The sequence below is a fragment of the Octopus sinensis genome, linkage group LG11, assembly GCF_006345805.1.
Source record: "Octopus sinensis linkage group LG11, ASM634580v1, whole genome shotgun sequence".
NCBI lineage: Eukaryota > Metazoa > Mollusca > Cephalopoda > Octopoda > Octopodidae > Octopus > Octopus sinensis.
Window position 1 is genome coordinate 50,791,057 of NC_043007.1, and position 24,048 is coordinate 50,815,104.

The following is a 24,048-nucleotide window of genomic DNA, read 5'->3' on the forward strand; positions in this document are numbered from 1 at the left end:
CAAACCGCTGGAAAAAAGCAGTTACATTTCCCTCAGGTCACACCCTAAAGCTTTCAAAACAAGAAGGCTATGCTGGGTAATACGCGGTTTGATGAATAAGCATCCGGATTGTTGCTATAGTAACGAAGATAAAGCACGTAGAGTAAAGCTGCTTGGCACACATTGACCTTGATTTCTGCTGTGCATGCGCATTAAGTTTTAGCTTCCTAACTTACTTTTGCTGTTTACAGCATTGCTTGGAAGTAACGTGTGTGGCGTGTGTTAGCCATTGACTCAGTAGCATGGCACTTGCTTTAGCTTCGTTACCATGGCAGCAGTCCGGATACTTATTGATCAACTATCTTATAGTCCAAAAGGGATCATCCGAAAAATGCCATGCTACTGAGTCACAGGTTACCACTGGTTACATACCAACAACTGTACATACACACGTATACATGACCTTGCTTAAATTATGCGTATGTATGTATGAGAGTTTTCAGGTATATATATATATATATATATATATATATATATATATATATATATGTACGTATATGTATATATATAACACGTACGCAGGTACTTGAATTCCACGGAGTTTATATAAACATTGTAGTACGTGTTAAGCGCGGCCACAAATATTGGCTACTTGATGTTAACAGCAGCAGTGATGGCGATACATATTCTACTGGATTTATTTCAGAAATTACTTAATACCCATAGAGTTTATATAAGCAGATCAGATACAGATTCACGAGATTTTCTATTCAAACCCACTACAAGCGTTTCGACTCATCCTGCACCTCTACCTCACTGGTGAGATTCTATCAAACCAATAGTTTTGCATTACGGGTGCAGTGTGCGTCTCCTCGGGTGACTTTTTAACAAGAACCTCGCTCTTTCTTCTCTCTGTTTCACCCAGCTCTATTAAGATATATATTTTTAGGAAGTCTGCTACATTCTAGCAGATATCAAAACTCCATAGCAGACAGTGCCCAAATTTTGTAGAAAGATAAATGTTATCACCGTTCAATCTCAGCTGACGAAACCTAGAAACCTCTTCTTTTAATCACTCATCAAATTTATTCAGTTGACAAACTGCAATGTCATCTTTCAATAAAAAGTAAGTGTAAACTGAAACACGAGATATATGAATATATAAACGTGATAGTTACGACTGAAATATGTCCGATGGGTGAAGATAGAGCCGTTTTAGTAGCATAATAGATCCCTGGGCAAATCACAGCACTGGACCCTACAGTATTTATTGAAAGCGAGTCACAACATTCATAGGTTAGAATTGGTTTCCTTGACCCATAAGCCCCCCGATCAAATCAATGCACAGGGTCCCCAACATACATAGATCTGAATTAAGACCCTATACTCGTGAGGGCCCGGGCAATTGCCCAGTATCTCTTTGCCTTAAAATGGCCCTGAGTGGAGATCAGGTTGATCAGGGCTGATTTAGGACTAAACGATTGCAATGAAATACACGAGTCAACGTGGTTTACTAGAAATACCAACCAAGCCTTTCTCAAACGAAACACTAAAGTCTGAAATAAGAAAAGGGACTACTAGATAATGTAATTCTAGACAAAACCCCTGAAAAAGCAGGATGACCCCCGTTATAATATCTTTGACCATTGGTCTTCTTCAATGCTGACCTACAACTACAATAAAAACAGTTCTTTGATATCATGTTATCTTTATAATCGTTGTCCAATAAAAAAAAATATGTTCAGTGTAAGTTGTGTCTCTAAGATCTTTCTAGACACAAGACATTCTCTTTGTGAACAATAAGTCACATAGCAAAAAACTGGCGGTGGACTTGGCTTGGATTCGGAGAAAAGAGGAAATAAAAAAGAGATGGGAACAAGGAGACTATTATAGTTCACAAGTTTAAAGTGGTGGGGGTGTAAATTAAAGGAGTGGTAGAGGTGAGAAGTACACGTTGTTCAATAAATAGCCAACAGAAGCTATGCACCAGCTTGTCTGTGCTAATTACCTTTAAGCTTGCTATAACATGACCAAAGATTCAGACGCTCCATCAATCAAAAAACAACAAAATCCAGAACCAGCCAACCGACAACCGAGAGCTACCCTTTGTGTATATGTGTGTATATGTGCATGTGTGTGTTTGTTTATTTCTATGTGGGTGGGTGTATGTATGCGCGCGTGTGTCACTGATTTTTTTTTATTCCATCTTTATTTTCTCTTTTTATTTTGTAGACAGTGGGTTGGTCAAGTCACCTTGATTTAAAGCCGCTTAAGACTTCGTCACAAGCTCCCTACTAACCCCCCCCTACACAGAAATATAGAAATACATACACACACACACATACACAAACATTCCCTCATGCACGTACTCACGCATTTAGTGGCACACATTACATATCCACATAAATATATGAGAAACACGTGCGCACACATATGCACACTCATTCACCAACGGAGAAATGCACACACACACACACATGTATGTATGTATGTATGTATGTATGTATGTATGTATGTATGACAATGCTCACACCCGTCCAGACACATATAACGTGACATAAACGTACACAGCCGTACCATACACTTTCGCGCAATTATAGCGGCAAGGTTTGGCAGCTGATTAATTTTTCTGCTTCTTCACCCCATTATTATTATTATCATTGTTATCGTTGTTGTTGTGGGGGTGGGACGGCAGCAGCTCGATAGCATTTAGTAGTGGGACACTGCGCCCATACGAACGCGTGTTTACCAATGGCAACATGCAACATCACCGACCAAGTACGCACTAACATACAGACCTATACACACATAAATAAACAGCATGCATATAAACAAAAAACAAGTATTACACACACACGTTTAAAGGATTAAAGTAGTCCTTGTCAACAACAAAATATCTACGATATACATACATACACATATACGCGGGTGGGGGTGCGAGTGAGTGTGTGCATGCACACAATAGTATAGATATGTGCAGACGTGTGTATATATATATATATATGTGTGTGTGTGTGTGTGTGCGCGCGCGTGTGCATATACATATATATCTACACACGCATGTATATATATGTGTGTGTATACACACACACATTCTCTCTCTCTCTCTCTCTCTCTCTCTCTCTCACACACATACACACACAATTGGACAATTACCCCATTGCTAACCACACACACATATATATGTATACGTATATATATATATATGTGTATATATATATATATATATATATTATATATATATATATATACGTATACATATATATATATATATATATATATATATATATATATATATATATATAATATATATATATACATATATACATATATATATATATATATATACATATATATATATATGTATATATGTATATATATATATACATATATATATATATACATATATATGAATATATATATATATACATACATATATGTATATATGTGTATATATATATATATATATATATATATTATATATATATATACATCTATATTTGTATATTACTACCGCTACCGAGTGGAGAAAAACAAGAGGAAATAACGTGGGATGATGAATGTTACATTCTGTGTGGGTGTTGCAACAAATTTATGTGTGAGTGTACATGCGTTTGTGCGCGGAGGTAGGTGTATATAGGTGCGTGTGGGTGTGAGTATGTTTGTATACAGGCTCCACTTTTGCTTATGTAAGCCTATGGACATAGATGCTGGACACACACAACACAGACAGACACATATACCGATATAGGTGCATGTAAACACATGAACAAGTATATATGCACATAAGATGTACAAGTTAATGGCTAGAACAGAATTACCTGTAAAAGTATTCAGGTGTTTCTCTGAATCTACGTTTCACCTGCTGCTCTCTCTCTTTCTCTCCGTACCAAATGCGCGCGCGCAGGCGTGTGTGTGTGTGTGTGCGTGTTTTTGTATAAGTGTGTATAAGTCGATGGGCGCCAGTGCATGCCGGTTGCTTGTTATTAAGGCGGAAATAATTGATTTAGTACATGTTAAGTCAACCACCAATCTATTATTGAAATAATGATGATAATAATAACTAAATTATTATTCATAATGATAACAACAACAACAACAATGACAAAACGAATACATAATAAAATCATATCACAATGTATATTTGAATTCTTCCGCTCTTTTTGATAAATATCCTTCGTTTGGATTGCTCTTAAATGAATTAAAGGCACTAATACGCAGAAGGACGAATGTTGCTGTAATTCAGCCCCGGGAGACATCGTGTCCAGCTGGCTATACGACACGATCTGTGTCTTTATATTTTCGAACAAAGAAATCTAGCATACCCACTCAGCTCAAAACAATATCTGTGTATCGCGATTTCCGGGTTATTTCCCTTCAACAACACTGAATATGTTGGCAAACAATCTTTACTCTAAATTACTGTTGCTGAATAACTCACGTTGTGAGATTTAAAATTAATAATTTTCTAATTTATAGATCAGTAACTAGTTGTCACTTTGAAATCTCTATATATTTGAAAAGGAATTTGGCAGCGCCACCTCTAGCCGAACAATTATTCTGTGCTGATGAAGAGAAATAACCCGGAAATCGCAATACACAGATATTGTTTTGAGCTGAGTGGAGGTGCTAGATTCCCTTGTTCAAAAATATAAGGACACAACTCGTGTCGTATAGCCAGCTGGAGACGATGTCTCCTGGGGCTAAATTACAGCAAAATTCGTCCTAAACCAGGTATGCAAAGTTATCTTGGCAAACAATCTTTACTCCAACGTTTTTTCTTTTTGTTTTTTTTTACATTTCATACAGGCGCACATGCGCACGCATTTCTTCTGAAGAGACGATAGTCGTAACATCCGGCCATGATATAGGAAGTCAGTACACTATTTGTAATACTGAGTAATTTCATATTGCGTTTTGTTACGATGGCCTGAACGAAATTTCTACATACTTATCTATCTATCTATCTATCTATCTATCTATCTATCTATCTATCTATCTATCTATCTATCTATCTAGTGTGTGTGTGTTATATCAAAGTTGACAGTCTACTCTGAGATTCATCTTAACTGAGCTGTTCACAACTGTCTGTATAATAAATATATATCCATCACAAATGATATAATAAGTATATCCCTATCATAGATATCCACTCTACCCAACGTATAGAGTTCTATACCACACATTCTTTGCATTATGTAAAATGCATTCTTGATATACTTCTGATATATATACTGATGTGTCTAGGGAGAGTCATTCCAGTTTCCAGTCATTTCCACTCATTTACTTATTCTTTTTCAAAAAATTTCGCTGCTTCTTGCAACCTCTTCAATAGTTGAAGAGTCAACAACTATTGAAGAGATTGCAAGAAGCAATGAAAATTTGAGAAGTAAAATAAATAAGTAAATGAATGAAAATCGAACCGGTGTGTGTTTTAATTAATAAAGCAATAAAACAGAATGTCTCTCCCCAAACACAACAAAATATGCTTCAATACATGAATTCACATAAAGAATCTTGCAAACCAAAGATATATATATGGACACATATATTGTGCCGTATAACCAGCTGGAAACGATGTTTTCTGGGGTTACACAACAGTAACAATCGTCCCTTTCATGACAGCCACATTGCGTTGGCAAATAGTCTTTACTTTAAGAACTGTTACTGAATATCTCTCTTTGAGAGATTTGAGATTATAATGTTTCTATTTCTTTATATGTGTGTGCACATTGCACTTGCTTAAGGTGAGAAACTATGTGAGTGTTTTTCATAGATACACGGGCAGGCAGAGAGGACAAGCAGACATGAAGATAGATAAAATAGCAATAGGAAAAGAAATACAGGGGTAAAAGGGTCGAGCGACATGTGGAATTAAAAAATTTTATAAGGTAAGGTCTCATTGATTGATATGAATGAGAGAATTAGGGGTAATTTTAAAAGGACATGTCTATAATAATAATGATAATGGTAATGATGATGATGATGATGTAATAATAATAATAACAATAATAATGATAATAATAATAATAATAATAATAATAATAATAATAATAATAATAATAATAATAATTCTCTCTGGTATAAGCACAAGACCAGAAATTTGGGGGAGTGGGATAGTCGATTACATCGACCTCCAGTACTCAACTGGTACTAATTTATCGATACCGCAAGGATAAAAATTCGACCTTGGCAGAATTCGAACTCAAAACGTGAATCCAGAAGAAATGACACTAAGCATTATTTCTCGATGTGCCAACGCTTCTGCTTGCTCACTGTTTAATAATGATAATAATAATAATAATAATAATAATAATAATAATAATAATAAGAAGAAGAAGAAGAAGAAGAAGAAGAAGAAGAAGAAGAAGAAGAATGATAATAATAAATTTAATAATAATAATAATAATAATAATAATAATAAAAATAAATTAATAATAATAATAATAATAATAATAATAATACCAATAATAATAAATTTAATAATAATAATAATAATAATAATAATAATAATAATAATAATAAGAAGAAGAAGAAGAAGAAGAAGAGAAGAAGAAGAAGAAGAAGAAGAAGAAGAAGAAGAAGAAGAATGATAATAATAAATTTAATAATAATAATAATAATAATAATAATAATAAAAATAAATTTAATAATAATAATAATAATAATAATAATAATACCAATAATAATAAATTTAATAATAATAATATAATAATAATAATAATAATAATAATAAGAAGAAGAAGAAGAAGAAGAAGAAGAAGAAGAATGATAATAATAAATTTAATAATAATATAATAATAATAATAATAAATTTAATAATAATAATAATAATAATAATAATAATAAATAATAATAATAATACCAATAATAATAAATTTAATAATAAATAATAATAATAATAATAATAATAATAATAATAATAATAATAATAATAATAATTTAATAATAATAATAACAACAACAACAACAATAAATAAGTAAGAGAACAAAATAATATATTTGAAATTGGGAAAAATGAACCAACAATATGGATGGGCCTGGAATTATTTAAAATAATATAGGTACTATAGATGTGTAATTAGGACCGATATTTGCTGTATTTGTTTGTGTAAGAGAGGGAGAGAAAGAGAGGAGAGCAGAAAAAGAGGAGAGCAGAAAGAGAGGAGAGCAGAAAGAGAAGGAACACAGAATAATTGAAATAGATAGATAGAAATATAGATGTCAGAGCGAAGGGGGTAGTGTAGATGGCAGTAGTGGTGGTGGTGGTGGTGATGGGTAATAAAATGGTATTAATAAGAGGAACTTACTCTAAGTAACCAGGGCTGGCGCACAGCTGTCCGGCCGAACCATCATCGCATCGACTGAAGAGTGTAAATGATGTAAATGAGAGTGGATATTATTACAGGTTTGCAGTTGTGGGTATAAATTATAGGTGAGCATGCATCGGTTTACATAACTATACATGTGATGTAGTTGTGTGTCTGTGCGTGAGATACATATATGTATGTATGTGTGTACATATATATATTCATATATATATACGTATATATATATAAATAAATAAATATATATACATATATATATATATATATACACACACACATATATATATATATATATATACAGATATATATATATATATATATATATATATATATATATATATATATAGATACATCTACATATATATATGTACATATACGCACACACACATTTTAAAGATATATATGAATAAATATATGTATATATACATATATGTACACATATATATGTATATATACATATACACACACATATACATATATATATGGACACACACAGAAACATATATATATATATTATATATATATATAATATATTATATATATATATATATATATATTATCTGTATCATAAATACATATATACACCAATACATACATACATACATACATACATACAATTATTGCAGTTATGAGTACATAGGTACATTCAAGCATGCATACATACAAGAAAATAAGTTCATTGATACACGAATATATATATATATGTACATACAACAAATCCACATGCCCATGTATACATACATACAATACTATACACATGGGAATAAATACATACGCGAATGATGCCAAATTTGCAGTGTGTGTGTGTGTATTAAATCTGTGTGCCTGTGCGTTGGATACACGTACGAAAGGGGGCCTTCTAAAACATTTAACGAAACTCTGGTCCTTGCTAGTGGATCATTCCTACTAGCTCACATGTTTTAACACCGGGCTCTTTGAAAGAGTCATTGCTACCACGCGATATTGCAGCCTACTAGCGAATAAACAGAGGGAATACATTGAGTACGTGTAGTCGATAACGTTTACTACACTAGCGCGGCTTCTAATTCATATTTGAATATATTGGGTTGGCAAGAAAGAAGTTACGATTTTTTTTAATGACTTTTGTCAATACTATGATTCTTTTACCTTTTGACAGCTGATTGCCGTTACTTTCAGCTTCTTTAGAAGCAAATTGCGCGTAATTTTGTTTACAGCTGGTTCAGTGTCAATTTTAACATGGAGTGCCGAAACGAACATTTTTATCGCCATATTTTTCATTTTTTATTTCCGTAAAGGCAAGAAAACTGCTGAGGCTCACAAAAAGATATGTGAAGTTTCTGGGGTTGATTGCTTAACAGAAAGCCCATGTCAGAAATGGTTTTAAAAATTCCGTTCTGGAGATTTTTCACTTAAAGATGACTAAGGTTCTGGTCGACCTACTGGATTTGATGATGACTGAATCAAAGTCATAATTGAATCCGACTGCCATATAATTATGCGAGAAATAACAAAGAGATTAAATTTATCATACACAACAAGTGAAAATCAATTAAAATGCCTTGAACACGTTAAGAAGCGTAATGAACCAGCACAGACCACATCGAAAGCTGAATTGCATAAAAAAGGTGTTGTGTATTTTGAGCTGCTTTCAAGGAACCAAGCGATCAATTCAGATGTTTGCTATCAATAATTAATGAAACTGGGGGAAGTAATCAAAGAAAAACGGCTAGAATTGGCAAAACGTAAAGGAATAGTGTTCCACTATGACAACCTTAGACCACTCGTGTAAAATTATTGGAACTTGATTGTGAAATAATATCACATCCCCCATATAGCCCTAACCTTGCACCACCAGATTACCATTTATTTCGAAGTGTGCAAAATTCTTTGAATCATAAAACTTTCAATAATGATGATGACCTGAAATCGCACTTGCTTCAGTTTTGGGCTGATAAGGACCAGAAGTTCTATGAGCATGGGATTATGAAGATGTCAAAAGGTCGTCAAACAAAATGGAAAATATAATTGATTAAAGCTCATTCACTGTATGAAAAAGAAATGACTTTTATTTCACACTAAAAAAACGAAATTGCTTTCATTCCAACACGTGTGTGTTTGTGTGTGTGTGTGTGTGTAGTCATACATACAGATATTTGTGTGTGTTAAGTTTTGTATTTTAACCCTAGGTCAGCCATGATTTAGCACATCTGTGATCCTTACAACCATGTCCATCTTATGGCTATTTCTACTTTTTCTAATCTAGCAAACACAGAACTACATTCTTCAAGACAGTACAACATGAAATGATGGGGATCTAGCAGGTCAAGCTACCACGTAAAGGTTTCTTTTGCACAAGTGCGACTATGCGTGTGTATGCGAGTATTCATCATTTTAACTTTGTTTTTTCCTTTCCATTAAATCCGTTTATACAAGCAGCATTTCTATTACAATCAGACCCAACCACCACCAACACCACCAGCATCACCAGCACCATCAACACAACCTATCTGCACTTTTGACTTGGTTTCTTTGGTTTTGATGTTATTGTTGTTATGTCTATTAACAAAAACACACTCGTAGTACTTCACAGTTTGTTGTGTCTAGCTCCGCTCTAAATCTAACAGCTGTGTGTGTGTGTGTGTGTGTGTGTGCGTGTGTGTGTGTCTGTGTATCTGTGTGTGTCTGTGTGTGTGTACATAATGTACGTGTGTGTTTGTACCGTTATCGCTCCACTTTATCCTCTTCTCCATCATCACTACCATCATCATAACCACTTCTACCATCTCTATCATCATCACCAACCCTGAACCAATATCCTTTAAACAGAACAACTGTTTTATTTAGTTTTTCCTTATTTCAAAAAACAAGAAAAACGTCTAAGGTGGCTACAATATTCAAATACCTTTGTCTGCGACTGATTATGAATATTTTATAGAACCATTTGTTGAATTCTAACAGATACAATTTGGGGCAAAGAATGCAACCAATTGAATTGATTAATATTACTCCTTATTGATTTACGGTAAGATGAATAAAGTAAACCCAAGTGCGACTCGATACATGTGTGTGTGTGTGTGTGTTTCTCCTACCACCGCATGACAACCGGTGTTCGTGTGTTTACATACCCGTAACTTGCCGTTCGGCAAAAGAGCCGATAGAATAAGTACCAAGTTTTACAAAAAAATAAGTACTGGGTTGCTTCATTCGACTAAAATTCTTCAAAGCTATGCCCCAGTATGACCGTAATCTAATGAAAGCTTAATCCATATTCAGATCGAATGTATCAATCACCTCACGACCTGTTTAGCTCTTTGTTGCTGAAAGAGTTTAGCCCAATATTAGCCATTATTAACGGATGCATTCTGGCCGTGACCACTCCATATTGTTTTACGCGCATGACTTCTTCCTTTTTATTAAGAGGGCAATACATCTCAACAACATAACCCAACACAAAGCAAACACACAAGAACAGCAGCATAACCACATAACAGAACGCTACAACAAGCAGACCATGTGACTTCCATGCTACAGCACATAACTAACACAACAAACACACTATAGCTGTTCTACATCACAACTACAGTACAACACTTGTTACACAATACACTCTTTCAGACCAGCGACCAAGATTTTATGCGATTGCTCAATCTGCAAGAAATAACAGAATACGGGTCAACACCTGCCGTCTTTTGGTCTTTATTAAATGGAAAGACACATAGCGTAGTTCTGGACCTTAAAAAAAGACGGTTGGCTATGCTTGGAACTCATTTGATAATAACAGACGTAGGACTAAACAATTCTAGTTTCACTTGGTGACGAGAAATTCGAGAAAGAAACTAAGTATAAACAAATCATATTCTTCTTAATGTATGGCTACTAAATTCTCTTTTCCTTACACAATAAAAAAAAACACCCACATTATATTGCTTATTACATAAGAGTATAAAGACATTAACGTTTTAAGTCACAAATGAGGAATATTCCAGAAATGTTCCGTTATAATAAAACTTGTGATGTGTCGTTGTTTAATACTGGCTTCAAAGTTTGGCACAAGGCCAGCAAGTTGGCGAAAGGGCAAGTGGATTACATCAACCCCAATGCTCAAGTGGTACTTATTTTCTCGATCCCGCAAGGGTAAGAGGCAATGTCAACTACGGTGGAATTTGAACTCAGAATATAAAGACAGACGAAATGCCAAGCATTTTGCCCGGCATGCTAACGATTTTACCAGCTCGTCTCCTTGTTCTGCTTAATATTATAATGCCAATAAGGCGGCAAGTTGGTAGAAACGGGCGAAATGTCTAGCGGTATTTCGTCTATCTTTATGTTCTGAGTTCAAGTTCCGCCGAGGTCGACTTTGCTTTTTATCTTCTCGGGGCTCGATAAATTAAGTACCAGTTGCCTACTGGGGTCGATCTAATCGACTGGCCCAATCCCCCAAAATTTCAAGCTTTGTGCCTAGAGTAGAAAAGATATTGTAGCGTCATTAGAGTAAGAGAGTATGGCAGCGTAAGATGTGTGTGTGCGCGCTCGCAAAGAATTGTTACGGTAGTGAATGGTAACTGGGGACTGCTTACGAAAAGAGGAATATCAAAGAATGACTGCCACAAAAATGGTAACCTGGGAATAATTGCAATAGCCAATGATTACAGAATGGAGTTGTAACTGAGGAATATTTCCAACAGTAAATGGAATAAGAATGGTTACACCAGTCAAAAATAAGAGGACAAACAATATCAGTGAATGGTAATGTAGAATAATCACTAAAGGGAATAGTTACTATAGAATGCCTGTAACAGGCAATGGTAACTGGGAAAGGACTGCCGTGAGGAATGGTAATTGTGGATATCTGCGAGTAGCATTGATACCAAGATATACATCTGGTTGTCATTGCATCTGGAGTTTCTAACATTGGTCTTTATTTAGGACTCTTTGACAGTGTTAAACTCTATGCGCTGTAGTAGTAGTAGTAGTAGTAGTAGTAGTAGTAGTAGTAGTAGTAGCAGCAGCAGCAGCAGCAGCAGCAGCAGCAGTAGTAGTAGTAGTAGTAGTAGTAGTAGTAGTACGTTAATAGGTATGACGTCAACGGTAGATGATCGTTGGGGCAGTGTTATTGTGTTAGCGGTGGTGACGGAGGAGCAACTGATGATCATACTACTACTATTACTGCTACAACAATACTAATAGTGTTATGATGGTGGTGGTGGTGGTGGTGGTACGTGGAATATGTTCGTTGATTTGATGTGCAGGTATTAGCATGCTAGTTTCACCGCCCTCGGCTCGTGTTTCCAGACAAAATATTATTCTAACATTCAACAACACACTAATAGAGCCGACGCTTACTGCTAACACACACTCTTCAACTAGCACACACTTCATTAACTTATCACTTGGAGACTTCTTCGCCATCAACACTACCAACACCAACAACACCACTATCACAACATCCACCACCACAAGCATCATCAGCAGCAGCACAACCACCAAAACCACCGCAACCACCACAGCCGCTGTCACCATATATCACAACCATTACCACCACCACAACCGCTCGCAACACCATGACAACCATTAGGACGATCACCACCACAGTGCGTAGTAGTAGTAGTAGTAGTAGTAGTAGTAGTAGTAGTAGTAGTAGTAGTTGTAATAGTAGTAGAGTAAAAGGGGAGGGATTTAGCCGGGCAACATTAATGAGGATAATGTACGTTTTGAATGCTCCAAACTTATTGAACACGGAATTTCACTAGTCGGTGTGTGCGCGTGTATGAGTTCACGAGTGTGTGTGTGTGTATGTATGTATGTATGTATGTGTGTGCGTGTGAGTGTGAGTGTGTGTCTTTCACTATGTTGTTACTCGGAGTTTCCTCAAATCAGAATTAAATTATATAAACATAATCATACGTACTTACAAATATACGTGCGTACATGGTTATACATATATAGACACATTGATACATACATTCAAACATACACATATGCATACAAGCATATATACATAAATACACATCTATACAGACACACATCCACAGACATACATAAACACCTTATGGCGCTTGCGCGCACATCGTTACTCGATATCATATTAGAGATAACATGCATGTAACGTACCATGTAACTTGTATGTAATATGTAACATATAGCATTTTGCATATAAAATATAGCATGTTATATATAGTGTATAACTAGTTACTTGTAACAAGATGTAAATAAATGATGTAACACGCTAGACATTAACATAATAGATAAATGTAGTGTATTACAGGTGACAAGCAACATGTTTACTAAAACATGTAAATGTTATACACAATATATAACATATTAAGCTTAATAATACGCGACCTGTTGTAGACGCTTCAGTTTCAACAATGATTTTATTTGTTTATTTATTTACTTATTTATTTATTATATTAATGGTGGAATCAATAGAGCATCAGATAAATTGCATTCGGCTCTGAATTCAATACTAGCCTTAGGCAGCTTTTTCTTTCATTTCCAGAATCGATAAAATATTTTAGCTTACTTACTCGACAAGGCACAAGAATGGCTATGTTTAAGAAGACAGCTCAACAAACAAGTGCTTTCGGGTTCAGTTCCACTGCAGGGAACCTTGGGCAAATATCTTCTAAGATAGGCCCGTGGTGACCAATGCCTTAGTAGTGGATTTGGTAGATGGAAACTGTGTGAACGGCTATCTTCTATATCTACATATAGTTGTGTGTGTGTGTGTGTGTGTGTGTGTATTAGCGTCTGTATTTATCTCAAAATCACCACCAAACAACTCGAGCTTATTTGTTTTATGACCAACGTTACTTAACGTTTCGGCAAAATTGACTGACAGAATAAGTATCAAACTTTAAAGAAAACTAGATACTAGGTTTAATTTGCTTGACTGAACGAAATAAGCGATAAAATATTTCCCACATCACTAGTATACATGACACGCACTACGCCTATAGCTGGCTATTTCAAAAGGGGTTGTGCGGCGGGCGTGACTGAGGACAAGCATTAGCATTTTCAGCCCTCATCAACTCTCTCTCCAAGTTCCGTTGGAGAGATTGCGAGTAGAGATAGACAGAGAAAGAGTGAGCAAGACAGAGACAGAGAGAGAGGTGGGTGCTACCCACCACAAAATTTGTTGGTAATGAGTGAAAATGGCGAGCAACGACCACTTTCATTATGACTCTATAGGCCAGTGCGTGAAAGCTAGGACCCGACATTTGTCTTGGTAGCCAAGGTAATCAATCCTGGCAAAAATGGTTAGGGTGTATTTCTCTACGCTAACCATGCAGCCGTAGATTGGAGAACAACAGTTGAGTGAGTCCTAGTGATTTGGCGGTCAAGGTAAACCTGGATGTGTGGAATTCCTTAATTGGCCCTAGTTGAAGTTTCTCCACTACCAAGAGGACTGCCATCAGTCGTTTTCACACATACTTTGTATACCACCTATACTCTTATCGCATTTTACTGTCCTTTCCGTTTCTTTCTCATCTTTTATGTACCCCCGCCACAAGCATTGTTGACATTCCTTCTGATGTCCTCCTCATCTTTGCTCCTGCGTCTAATAAAAGTAGTTGTTATTATTATTCTACTTTTTCTTCTTCTTCTTCTTTGAATTCCGGGGTTCGATAAATAAAGAATCAGTCAAGAACTAAGGTCAATATAATTAACTTATCCCACACCCCAAAACCTGTTTTCTTTATGCCACAATTTAAAACTATTATTATTATTACTATTACTATTATTATTAAGGCGGCGAGTTGGCAGAAACGTTAGCGCGCCGGGCAAAATACTCTGCGATATTTCGTCTGTCATTACGTTCTGAGTACAAATTCCACCGAGATCGACTTTGCCTTTCATACTTTCGGGGTCGATAAATTAAGTACCAGTTGCGTACGGGGGTCGATCTAATCGACTGCCCCCCCCTACCCAAATTTCAGGCCTTGTGCCTATAGTAAAAAGGATTATTATTTCCGCCGAGGTCGACTTTGCCTTTCATCCTTTCGGGGTCGATAAGTACCAATTATACACTGGGTCAATATAATCGACTAGCCCCCACCCCAAAAATTTCAGGCCCAGAAAGGATTATTATTGTCATTATTATCATTGTGTTTGTTGTTGTTGTTGTTAACGTTGTTGTTGTTGTTGTTGTTGTTGTCGTTGTTGCTGGTGTAGTTATTCAACTAAAAATATTGCTAATTAACATCTTATGGCAAGAACAAGGTTATATCACTTGTTTAAGTCACACTTTGGCAGTGCACCGTGTGTTTTGATAATGATTATAAAACCAGCTGTACGCCTAAATGATCAGATGTGTGTGTGTGTGTGTGTGTGTGTGTGTGTGTGTGTTGTGTGTGTGTGTGTGTATTAGCGTCTGTATTTATCTCAAAATCACCACCAAACAACTCGAGCTTATTTGTTTTATGACCAACGTTACTTAACGTTTCGGCAAAATTGACTGACAGAATAAGTATCAAACTTTAAAGAAAACTAGATACTAGGTTTAATTTGCTTGACTGAACGAAATAAGCGATAAAATATTTCCCACATCCCTAGTATACATGACACGCACTACGCCTATAGCTGGCTATTTCAAAAGGGGTTGTGCGGCGGGCGTGACTGAGGACAAGCATTAGCATTTTCAGCCCTCATCAACTCTCTCTCCAAGTTCCGTTGGAGAGATTGCGAGTAGAGATAGACAGAGAAAGAGTGAGCAAGACAGAGACAGAGAGAGAGGTGGGTGCTACCCACCACAAAATTTGTTGGTAATGAGTGAAAATGGCGAGCAACGACCACTTTCATTATGACTCTATAGGCCAGTGCGTGAAAGCTAGGACCCGACATTTGTCTTGGTAGCCAAGGTAATCAATCCTGGCAAAAATGGTTAGGGTGTATTTCTCTACGCTAACCATGCAGCCGTAGATTGGAGAACAACAGTTGAGTGAGTCCTAGTGATTTGGCGGTCAAGGTAAACCTGGATGTGTGGAATTCCTTAATTGGCCCTAGTTGAAGTTTCTCCACTACCAAGAGGACTGCCATCAGTCGTTTTCACACATACTTTGTATACCACCTATACTCTTATCGCATTTTACTGTCCTTTCCGTTTCTTTCTCATCTTTTATGTACCCCCGCCACAAGCATTGTTGACATTCCTTCTGATGTCCTCCTCATCTTTGCTCCTGCGTCTAATAAAAGTAGTTGTTATTATTATTCTACTTTTTCTTCTTCTTCTTCTTTGAATTCCGGGGTTCGATAAATAAAGAATCAGTCAAGAACTAAGGTCAATATAATTAACTTATCCCACACCCCAAAACCTGTTTTCTTTATGCCACAATTTAAAACTATTATTATTATTACTATTACTATTATTATTAAGGCGGCGAGTTGGCAGAAACGTTAGCGCGCCGGGCAAAATACTCTGCGATATTTCGTCTGTCATTACGTTCTGAGTACAAATTCCACCGAGATCGACTTTGCCTTTCATACTTTCGGGGTCGATAAATTAAGTACCAGTTGCGTACGGGGGTCGATCTAATCGACTGCCCCCCCCCCTACCCAAATTTCAGGCCTTGTGCCTATAGTAAAAAGGATTATTATTTCCGCCGAGGTCGACTTTGCCTTTCATCCTTTCGGGGTCGATAAGTACCAATTATACACTGGGTCAATATAATCGACTAGCCCCCACCCCAAAAATTTCAGGCCTAGAAAGGATTATTATTGTCATTATTATCATTGTGTTTGTTGTTGTTGTTGTTAACGTTGTTGTTGTTGTTGTTGTTGTTGTCGTTGTTGCTGGTGTAGTTATTCAACTAAAAATATTGCTAATTAACATCTTATGGCAAGAACAAGGTTATATCACTTGTTTAAGTCACACTTTGGCAGTGCACCGTGTGTTTTGATAATGATTATAAAACCAGCTGTACGCCTAAATGATCAGATGTGTGTGTGTGTGTGTGTGTGTGTGTGTGTGTGTGTGTGTGTGTTGTGTGTGTGTGTGTGTGTGTGCATGCAGGCGCACGTGTATGTTATATTAGTGTCTGTACACTTGTAAGTGTATAGATACGCACAAACACATACACACCCAAACAATTGTATATGCATGTACATAAATGTACACGTGTAAATATATATATATACATTGTTGAGGCTAATGTCATTGTTGTTGTTTTGGATTACTGTAACATTCTTAAATCTTTTGTCGATATACGTAATACTTACACATATATTCAACTGTGAAGATATATATATACTAATACAATTGTTTGTTTGTATTCCACCTGCCTTCGTCTTTTGTTTATTTTCATAAAGCTTCCCGTTATATATATATATATATATATATATATATATATATATATATATATGCGTGTGTGTATGGATGTATATATATATATATATATATATATATATAATATATATATATATGTATATATATTTATATATATATATGTATGTATGTATATGTATGTATATACGAAGATCTTATTCGAGTTGTTGTATGTATATATATATATATATATATGTGTGTGTGTGTGTGTGTGTGTGTGTGTGTGTGTGTACTGGAAGAAAGAGATAGAACCCTGTGTTTTTGTATAGTGGCGATTGGGAAAAGTAATCATTTTATTTTGACAAACAGGTAGATAGAGAGATACATATGTTATTGAACTAATTCAAATTTACTCTGAAAATGATTTGATATACAAGTGTAAAAAGTATACCTGATGCATTGTTTCTTTTCATCATTATTATATTACATCATTATATGATAAAATATATTTTATAATAATAAAATATTTTGTTTTAAATGTTGCATATTTTTTTAGATAAAACAATGTGTTACACCTTTTATATATATTTGTGCATACATATAACATTGTATATTCTTTTAAAAGTTCTATATTTTAAATTATAAATTATGTTTTAAACATTTTATATCTTACAAATAGGCGTTTTACAGACTCAGAATATACTTTATGCTTTACAAGTATATTCTACTTTCTTGACATGAAAATTAAATATATTTTATGTGTTAACTGTTATATATTTTTAAAATAGAAAACGGTTTCATGTTTAATACATATAAAAGTATTATTTTAGCATTATTTTATCTTATAACCTTTAAAATTTATTTTTTTATTCCGAAAGTTTTAACAGCAAATACCATTGAGAATCACTCTATGCTATAAAGGATGCGTAAACGTTTTAGTCTCGGGGTAGCATGTATAAGAAGCTGTGAAGTCAGAGTATATGTGATGAGAAAAATATTGTTTTCATTAATAAATTCATCGGTGTGCAGATGAAGACAGAATTCAACTGTAATTACTATGTTATAGTGTATCAATTGAGCCAGTAATTAAAATAGCTTATAGACAGAAACACCAAGATGCTTTCAAGTATAGCTAGTAATAAATAGAAGTTGAACCTCCCTGGTAAATATGAACTATTTTGCAAACTTGATGGCTCCTGGCTAAAACGAAAGTGTTGCGTTAAAGTTACTTAATTAACACAACATGAACAAGAAATAATAATTTATTTTGTAATTATATATGCAATGACAGCTTGCACAGTTTGACTGAACGGACATATTTCTACAACATATTCAAACAGATATATCCATTACATAATAGTGAGCATTTCCATTTTTGTGTTAAATTAATATAAATACATATATTGTAATATTTGATTATGTTAAACCATGTAATATTTTTTCTTTGTGTGTACTCCTGTAAGAACCAACATTTGTAACTGCAAATATGTTTTACTGTTTTGCTTCAGTAGGATTCTCAACTCTGGTCACTGTCCTCATATTTTAGTGGTTACTGATCCAAAATTCCAAATTACGGTGTTGATCTTTTATTTTATTTTAATTTAATATTTTATTTTATCTAGTTTCAGCTCACGAGCTGTGGCCATGCTGGGGCACCGCCATTCGGTGTTGCTACATGATTTTAGTTCACGAATGGGGGGATATTGAAGAGCTGTGGACCTCTGAAGCCCAGGCCATCACAGTATCTTGTCCTACATCTTGATGGCAAATTTGGAGTCCTTGGCACTATGCAGTGGCGTCTAGTTCTAGTATTTGTGTAACTCTCGATGCCAAAGTTTGGGACAAGTCCTTCCAGGATCTTCCAGATGTATATTATGGCATATCTTTCTTGCCAACGCTCTAAGGAATAGAGTCTTAATCTCTTGAGTCTTTCCCAATAGCTTATATGCTGCACAGAGGATATCTTCTTCGTGTAGCTTCGTTGGATCGCCTCAAGTTCTGTGATTAATTTGACACTGGTTGGTGACCATAGCTGAGAGCAATAGTCAAAGTGGCCTAGGACATGTGTCCTCCAGAGGACCATCATGGTTTCCTGGTCTCTTGTTCTAAAAGCTGTAAGAATCCATGCGGTGGGCCGCCTACATTTCATTGCCAATTTAGCAACATGCACATGAAAGGTTGCATCATTACTCATGTAAATACCCAGGTCTCGCACTGATTGTGCCTCTGGGATTGCAATCCCTCCAGGTCCAGTGTATTCATTGGGTATTGCATTTAGTTTTGCATGCTGATAGCATAAAGCTTGAAACTGCATGCTATTCTTTTCAGCCCCCTTGTATATTTTCTCCAGCTCACATTGCAGGTGCATAGTATCTTCAGGGTTCTGTATTACCTGCGAAACTTTTGTATTGTCTGCATAACTTGTGATCGCGGCTCTCTGCGTGGCTGAGGGCATGTCTGAGAGAGCTATTATGAACAGTAGTGGTCCCAAAACAGTGCCTTGCGGAACACCGCTCACTATTTGCGTGTTATTTGAGGTGGCCCCATTGGCTACTACCACTTGACTTCTATCCTTCAGAAAGTCATTAAGCCATTCTCCCAATTTTCCAACTATGCCAAGATCACGCAGTTTGTGACATATCGTTCCATGATCAACTTTGTCAAAGGCCTTTGCAAAGTCAAGATATATCACTTCCACATTTGAGTGGTTGAGCAGTTGTTTCAGCACCCAGTCATAGTGTTGTAGGAGCTGAGTTAGGCAGCTTCTTCCTGATCGGAAACCATGTTGGGTGTCAGGCAGCAAGTTATTTTCTTCAAGGAAGGCGATTAGTTTCCTTCTGACTATTCGTTCCATGACCTTGCTTATGTGTGAGGTCAGAGAGATAGGTCTGTAGTTCTTGGCCTCCGCTCTGCTACCTCCTTTATGAATAGGGCATATTTTACCCGCCTTCAGTTTTCTTGGAAGTTTGCCAGTTGCAAGGAAGCTCTGAAAGAGGAACTGCAGTGGTCTTGCTAGGACTCTCTTACATATTTTTAGAAGGATTGCTGGGAATCCATCGGGGCCAGTAGCTGAGTTTGGGTTCATTTCATCTATAGTCTTTATTACATCGTCTTCCTTTATATTGATGTAATCAATCATCGTTGCCTCTGATTTTATATCTGCAGTGGTAAAGAAGTCAGTTGGATTGCTGACTTGAAAATGCCCTAGGGGTGGAGTGAAAATACTCTTGAATTGCTCATTTAGTATTTCACTTATCCTCATTGGATTTCCTGTGAGTGTACCATCTTTTTCAAGGAGTGGCCCTATCCTACAGTGCACCGTAGCTGTTTCTTTGGCAAACTTGTAGAAAGCTCTGGGGTTAGATTTTATGTTGTCTATAGCCCAGGCTTCTTTGTCTGCTGTTTCTTTTTCATGGGAGAGTTGCAGACATTTTTCAATTTCCAGCAGTTTTATTTTCAAGCGGGACTTTTCACTGCTTTCAATTTGTTTGTTTAGGCGATTTGAAACTTTTGTACGCCGTCTCATAAGAATTTTCCTCTCTCTGGGGATTTTGTTCTTGTGTACAGTGGCCTTTCTCTCTAGGACACATTTGTAGCATATGGCTTGCATTACAGACATGAATTGTTGAAGTTTCATGTCGATGTCTGGCGAGGAGAGACATTTAGGCCAGTTTTGTTTGAGGATCTCTTTCTCAATTTGTTTCCAGTTTGCTTTATGGAAGTTCAAGCTGGAAAGATTCTGAGAGTTTCTTGTAGATTGCATGTCCATGCTTTCCTTTGGCCCGTACATGGTCAACTCTACCATGTTGTGATCCGAGAGTAGTGTCGGTGTCACTTTCACATTATGGATGATATCCATATTATTTGTGAAGCAGAGATTCAGTATGTTACCTACCCTGGTTGGTTGGAGTATTATTTGCTCCATGTACAGAGTGTTGATGAGGTTCAGGAGGGGCCTCGCCTGTCCTCGTTCGCATCATGTCATTCTTGGGAGAGAAAGGCCCTCGGGCCATCTGACATTGGGCAGACTGAAGTCTCCCATAAGAAGTACACTTACGTGTCGTTCTAATGTGACTAGAACTTCTATTTTTGTAAGGCAGTCTTCAAACTTGCCTACATGACTGGAGGGCGATATGTAGCACATATAACTACACCGAGTTGCCTTATATGTACAATTAGTGTGTCACACACCGAATTTGAGTATGACAAAAGGACCTGGGGTGAGAGGTCCTCGCATATGCACATAGCAACTCCACCATGACTCCTTTCTTTTCTGTCGGTCCGTAATACAACATACTGTGGTATGTGTATTTCTGCATCTGCTATGTCCGGTTTCAGGTGTGTTTCCGTAAGTGTTATGCATAAGGCTTGGTTGCATGCAACAAGGTCTCTCAAGAAAGGGATTTTTGTCCTGTAACTGAGAGTTAGCAGTCCTCTGATGTTCAGTAGGAGCATCGAGTAGGAGTATGCTGTTGCCAGTGGTGTCCACCTTGGGTCTGTTTGCTGTGGTAGTCTTGTGTATTGTGGATAGTCTCATCTGTGAGTTTGAGTTTGATGGAGCCAGGTTAGCTGCTTGATAGAGCCAGGTTAGCTGATTATGTAAGTTCTTTTAAATACATGATGAGTTTCACCAAGTACCCTTGCTTCGCCAGAAAACAGCGCCATAATGGTAAAATCGACCAACATTGAAATCCTTCAACATTAAATTTCCTGCTAGTGAATATCTTATTTTCATCAAATTCTTATACGCATTACACCTAAATTCCATGGGTGAATAAGTAAGATACACACAATTAAGGGTTTAGAATCTAGTTAACAGTTCAACAAGTTTACCTTGATTAAAGCAAAATGGTCTTTTGGAAATGTTACCTTAGATGGTGCATCGTCCATAACCACACTGCTATGGTTCTCACGGGCTGAAATGAGACCATTTATTATTCTCTTGCCACCTTGTGTACACACAAAGTTTTAACAGTTCTTTGCATTCCTTATATTCCATCAAATAACGATGTCGTCATTATATGCAAACGATCTGACTGAAAGTCATTCAGTCCACAGCGTTCCGCTTTCGTTCTAGAATAAACAATGTTCATGTCCAAAGAATCATTCAGATACCAGATTCCAACTTCCTCTTTGGGTCACATCATTTCTAATGCTGTTTGAAACAAGACCACAAGAATTCTGTAAATAATTTCTAAATAATCACCTGGTCAACCTTTAGAGTAACGATTCGGTAGTTTCTCTGCTCAAACTTACACATGAATTCTATGATGGGTCTTTGTGCAAGATGTATGTAGAAAGTTAAGAGGAATGCAGACAATAAATGGTAAATGATATCTTGACTCGAGAAAGATAAAAAGGAGACGCAAAATGTGGCGGGATTTGAACTTAAAATATTTTGCGCCACTATATCATATCTGATCGTTGCACATAACAACAGGAACATTGGTCTCACCGAAGTTCAGTAAGCAAAATTATTCAGCTTATATTTGAGCGTGTGTATATGGACAGATGCATGCATTTATGCATGCATGTATGTATGTATGTATGTATGTATGTATGTATGTATGTATGTATGTATGTATGTATGTGTGTATGCATGTATGTATGTATGTATGTATGTATGTATGTATGTATGTATGTATGTTTGTATATTTGTATGTATGTATGCATGTATGTATGCATGCACGCATGCATGTATGTATGTATGTATGTATGTATATATGTATGTATGTATGTATGTATGTATGTATGTATGTATGTATGTGTGCAATATTTGTGTGCATATGTGACTTCATCCTTGTCTAAGTTTAGTGGTATAAAACGGTGTTATGCCCATTTGTATCAAATACATGACTAAACAATCTGATAAATAAAATTCACTATTTTATGTACAAGATTGAAATATGTTGTTGATCGATGTGATCATTAAAAAACCATTGGATGTAGTCTTGCTCCAGCATGACCACGATGAAATTAATGAATTCGGTTAAAGGATAAAGAAAGTCAAGTAATAATTACAAAAGACAGCCAGTCAGTGAAAAGATTTACTAGAGAGGTTTATGATTGGTGGATATTTAGACCAGCCTTTTCGTGTTGACTTTAAACCGCATGACTATTTCGCCATTGTTTCCTCACAATCCAGCAGCGATAAAAGCCTGAGATTTAGACCAGCCTCCTGTGTAGCGAACAGACGTTCCCAGAGGAGCACCATTGAATAAGAGCAATCTAGCAGGGATAAACTCGCAGACGTGTAAGGGAGTAGAGCGAGGTTTTGTTGCTTAGAATACACCAGCAGAATTAATAAGTGGTTATTTGTGTGTGTGTGTGTGTGTGTGTGTTGTGTGTGTGTGTGTGTGTGTTTACATATATACACACACAAATATGTATGTGTTTATATATATATATGAGTGTGTGTGTGTGCGCGCGCGAGTGTGTGTGCGTGCGTGTGCGCGCATATGCCCGTAGTAAAAATACATGTTGTGGTATAATGAT

At 36.1% G+C, this 24,048-nt stretch overlaps 1 long non-coding RNA gene across 1 annotated transcript in view; it reads right to left on the reverse strand.

Annotated features, from left to right (window-relative positions):
* LOC115217524 overlaps positions 1-10,027 on the reverse strand; it is an 80,012-nt gene extending 69,985 nt beyond the window's left edge. The window contains exons 1-2 of the long non-coding RNA XR_003882173.2: positions 10,009-10,027; positions 7,290-7,343 (exon numbers count right to left, since the gene is read on the reverse strand). This is a non-coding gene — a long non-coding RNA (uncharacterized LOC115217524). The remainder of the gene's footprint in view (positions 1-7,289; positions 7,344-10,008) is intronic.
* Between the last annotated feature and the right edge of the window lie 14,021 nt (positions 10,028-24,048).